General features: G+C 38.7%; 1 pseudogene; it reads right to left on the bottom strand.

Annotated features, from left to right (window-relative positions):
- Positions 1-3,796: 3,796 nt before the first annotated feature.
- Positions 3,797-3,875, bottom strand: LOC115067306 (annotated as a pseudogene).
- Between the last annotated feature and the right edge of the window lie 1,341 nt (positions 3,876-5,216).

The raw sequence follows: 5,216 nt of genomic DNA, 5'->3' as shown, positions 1-5,216 counted from the left end.
AATACTTTTATCTTAAGACTAGTAAAGACATCAATACCCTAATAATGGCCAGCTTGGGTGGAGATAAAACCTTTCAGACACTGTCTCAGATCTTCATTAATTGTTAAACAAATAAAGTATAAACATGAAATGTTCTGTGATTACATATGAGAAAAAAATCTTAAAATGACACAGGAGGAATTGATTTAATACAATACCTTTAGAAAGCAATCTGGCCATTGCTACCAAAAGAATTGTTTTGGTTTTTGTTATATTTTGTTTGTTAGACGGTCTCCCTGTAGCCCCAGCTGGCCCGAAACTCACAGAGATCACCTGCCTCTACCTCTCAAGTGCTGGGATTAAAGGCATGTACTACCATGTCTGGCTTTTGTCAAAATTTTAACCATATATATTCTTTGCCCTAGAAATTCTTTTTATATAGTCATCTTATAGCACTTTTCTAGAACAAACAGCACAAATTATAGATACAAGATGTTTATGGCAGAAGATTTGTGAAAGCAAAGAAACAGAATGGAAGCAATTTGGCTACTCATTACATAAATATTTCTGGCTAAATATTTATAGTATATCTCTATAATGGTATATATAATATTTGTATATCCAAGTGTGTAAATGTACTATATATACACTATTTGACAATACCAATGGAGCAATTCACATGTACTAACATAGCATGATGTTTAGCAATATAATGTGGAAAAGGCTGCAGCAGAATATGTATGAGTCTACTTACTGAAGAAAGGTGTACAGATGTACAAATCCTTGGACACACACAACTGCTGAAAAGGACAGAAGAAACTGTATATTGGGCTTACCTCACTTTTAATTTTTTTCATGTTTTGACAACAAAAAGTATGACTACTATATGCACATTAACAAGTAATCTCAAAATCTTATGCTGAAAATAATATGAGATATGAAAGAGAGCGTACTGTGTGTCTGCACTACTATAAAATGTGAACATACACTAGTCAAGGGGGTGAAAATAAGAAACTTCTTGCCTTGCAAACTGGAAGAAGAGTAACAATAATTAGAAAAAGAAAGTTAGGAATTTTCTGTGAGTAAAAATTACAAAACTCACTGAGCGTAGTGGCATACCACTTTTATCCCAGCACTTAAAGGCAGATACAGATGGATCTCTGTGGGATGGAGGCTATACTGGTCTACAGAGTGAGTTCCAGGCCAGCTGGAGCTACAGGGAGACATTGTACAACTAAAAAACAAAACAAAACTCTTAGAAGAAAATATAAGTATAAATCTTTCTGACCTTGGATTAGACATGGGTTTCTTCGATACAACATCAAAAACTTGAGTAATAAAGAAAAAATTAGAAAAACTGACCTTAACCAAACTTATAAACCTCTGTGCTTCAAAGGATACCAACAAGTAAGTGAAGACAACTCACTGAAAGGATATATTTGCAGTAACATATCTAATAAGAACATATATGTGGAATATATAAAGACCTCTTACAGTCAATAAGAATGAGACAATCCAATTTAACAGTGACCAAAGGATATGAGCACAGCTGGCCTTCCATATCCATGGGTTCTCATTCATTAATTAAATAACTGCAGCAAATATTGCATTAACTATTTTGAGCAATCAAGAAATGAGTTAAGGGGCTGGAGAGAAGGCTCAGCGGTTAAGGCTGGAGAGATGGCTCAGCAGTTAAAAGCATTGACTGCTCTTACAGAGGACTCAGGCTCAATTCCCAGCATCCATATGGCTGCCAAAAACCGTCTTTAACTCCAGTTCCAGGGGAATCCGAAGCTCTCTTCTGACCTCTGCCACATTGCACAACATGGGTGCACTCACATACATGCAGGCAATACACTCATATGCATAAAATGTAAAAATAATAAATAAAACTTAAAAAAATGAGCTAAAGTGTATGGGAAGAGATGATCACAGAGCTCTAAAGGAGGGCAGTTAGCCAAAATGATAAGCACTCAAATTTATAACAATGGGTTTTAGGAAGGTGGATAAAAGGGAACGAACCTAAACCAATGTGGGCACAAAAATGTCATAATGTCCTGAAAACTTAATTTGAACCCAGTATACCAAAGGACAAATGGAAAACAATAATTTGGGATCATGTATTAAAGGCATATGTATAAAGGAGCTCATATATCCATGTAGGCTAAACAAATGTACCGAGAGATAACTAACCTAGTTTCTCAGAGAAATGACCGGAGCATGTAGGGCTCCTCTACAAAGAGCAGAAATAAGGGATAGTAGAAGAGTCAGCCACCTCAGCCTGAAAGCACAGCAGAACTTGATCCCTTTGATCTACTTTCAGCTATAGTTCACTTTTGTTTAAGCTTAAAAATGTTGTAAGAGTTTCATATTAAAGAAGCACCACAGGGGTCAGTGAAACAGCTCAACGATAAATCATTTCTGTGCAATCCCAATGATGAGTTCAATCCCTGGAAACCACAGTGGAAGGAGAGAACTGACTCCTAGTAGTTGTTCTTGTGCACACATTTCACACATAAAGGCTCCAGAAACATGAAGCAGAAACAATCAACAGAGGACCTTTATGGACCAAATGAACAATACAATGTGGTCTAGATGTGATCTCATCAGCCAACCAGTCACAGTGACATTATCACAAGCAAGAAGATTAACTTGAAGGACAGTACCACAGTAGTGTATGAAAATAACAAAAACCACTAGTCACTAAAGGCCACAGTATCTCTTGAGGTACCATAACATAGTTTTTCTAACATTTCTTTCATATTATGCAAAACCTCAGTTTTCAAATGGGTTTCAGTGTTTGGTTAGTTCAACCAAACCTTAGCTAGGATCTCTTTACAATTTGCAATCATTTTTTCTCCATAACGTTCAGGATTGGGGGGGGGTGTTGAATTTTACAAAGTTGCTTTTCTTTCTTTTTTTAAGAGAAACTTTATTGATTCAAGAATTTCATATAATGAATTTTGATTATATTCAGACTCCCTCATCTCCGCCCTCACCCCCCCACCCAAAACTCAACTTCATGTCTTCTATTAGCAAATGAAAAGCCTCATCCATCTTACATAACACCTCTGAGATGCCTACTGGAAAAATAATATATCACTAGAGTTATTAATTCTTACACAGAGGTGTGCTAAAGTAAGGGTCTACTTTCCTTTCCACATGGTTTTGGTTCAGAAAATGCCCAGGTTTCTTGGAATGGGATTTTTCACTCTTAATTTCTGCTTCTCTTACATACTGCTTAGGAATGTCAAGCAGGGATTTCTTTTTCTCAGTGGTCAGAAATGGTTGATTTTCCTCATCAAAGTTGTGTGAAGCCCTTGCATGCAGGTTATACTTTGGCTGCTTCCAGGCATCACTTAGTACAATGACCCTACTGTGACCCAAGACATTCTCCAATAGGTTGATTCCACACAGGGTTTTACTGTGGGTAAAAGCAGAAGCTAGGTCCTCACAGCAGGCAGCAATTAGCTCACAGGCCTCCAATCCAAGATTCTCTGAATGGCAGTTGGGAAGTTTCACAGCTTCACATGACAGTTTTATGCCAGTGTCGTCTGGTTTATTTTTTTAAATTTGTAGACATCTCAGATTTCTAATGTTGATGAGGACTGCAGCCAGGTCTTGACAGCCACTGGGTGATGATGATGGTTGCCTGACCATGGGAGATAAATATAGAAGCACTATGATCAGGTAAATATTCACCTCGTGTGATAAGGTTCCTTATATGGTCACTGCTTGCATTCAGCACTCTGGGCCCCAAGGCTGGCTGCCTGGAGCACACCTCTTCTCTCACCACCACCACTTTGAGTTGTCTTGTCATATTTCTTCTTATATGTATCAAAACTCATACTGAACAGTGAGTTCTGGGTTTCAAAGGACAATTTATTTTTGTCCACCAGCTCAATCTTTTTTCTTTACTCTGTGTGTGTGCATGTGCATGGGAACACCAGAGATAACTTCGGATGTCTTTTTCTATAGGCTCTCCCTTACTTAAATTTTTTTTAGTTTATTTTTTGACAGTTTCATACAATATATTTTGATCATATTCAGACCCTCTCTTATCTGTACTCTCTCTTACCTCCCCCTGGGTAATTTGTGTCAGCGTGGTGATTTGAACAAGAAATGTCCCCCATAGACTTCAAGTATTTGAACACTTGGACAGTTGGTGGTGGGTGCAAGGAGGTACTCCCTTGATGAACAAATCATGTCACTCGGGATGGGCTTTGATAGTTCAGGGTCTTGCCCCATTTCCAGTTTTCCTCTTTCTTTGCTTCCTGCATGTGCTTCAAGATTTGAGTGCCCAGCTTTCTGCTCCGGCTGCCTCCTGCCACCCCTCCCCACCATGATGGACTCTTATCCCTCTGGAACCTTAAGCCCCATAAACTCTTCTGTCTATAAGTTGTCTTGGTCATGGTGGTTATCACGGCAACAGAAAAGTAACCAATTTGGTCCTCAAATGCCCTTTGGAATGAGTCTATCCCCTAGAGCCTGGTCAGCCTACCCAATGTCACACCCTTAAAGAACACCAACTCTCCTACTTCCTAGGAGTTTTCAGTTGCCTCCCAACAATTCCTCAGCTAGGGTTGGGGCTTTTACTCACCTTCCCAATGATGTGCTGGGAATCTGTCTGGCTTGAACTTGCATAGGTCTTGTGTATGCTGTCACACTTGCTGTAAATTCCTATGAGTGACTGCTCTGCTGTCAGGAAAGCTGTTTCCTTGTCGTCATCCACTATTACTAGCTCTTACAGTCTTTCTGCCCACTCTTCTTCAATAATTCCCTGCGCCTTGGGAGTCAAGGAGTTGGCATAGGTGATCTCCCTTATATTTTGAGACTGAGACTCTCACTGTACCATGTAGTGGAAAAGCGCAGGTAGCAACTACATGCCTAAGTGCAGCTACCCAAATAAACAGAAAAAGTCAGGCAACAATTCATAAGGAGGTGATCAGTAAACAAAGAAATCCTCACTCAAACAGATATACAGCTTAACAGAATTCATCTACAGTGAATGGTGATATGACTGTGAGCTTAGAATAATTTTAAAATCATAAGAACACTGCAAAGATAAAAGTTTCTATGTATTCTTCACCAATCTTCTGCTAAGGTCAGCATCTTCTGTAACCAAAGCATACATGTCAACATAAAAACATGAACACTGGTGCAGTGATATTTCTAAGTAGTTGACAGATCTCACTTGTTTGGCCAATAATGTCTTTCTTAAATTCTAGGTTTGGCTT

Source organism: Nannospalax galili, unplaced genomic scaffold, assembly GCF_000622305.1.
Source record: "Nannospalax galili isolate Female #2095 unplaced genomic scaffold, S.galili_v1.0 scaffold104, whole genome shotgun sequence".
NCBI classification, from domain to species: Eukaryota; Metazoa; Chordata; class Mammalia; order Rodentia; family Spalacidae; genus Nannospalax; species Nannospalax galili.
Note: the sequence above shows the minus strand (reverse complement) of the source record. Positions and strands in the feature narration are given on the sequence as shown.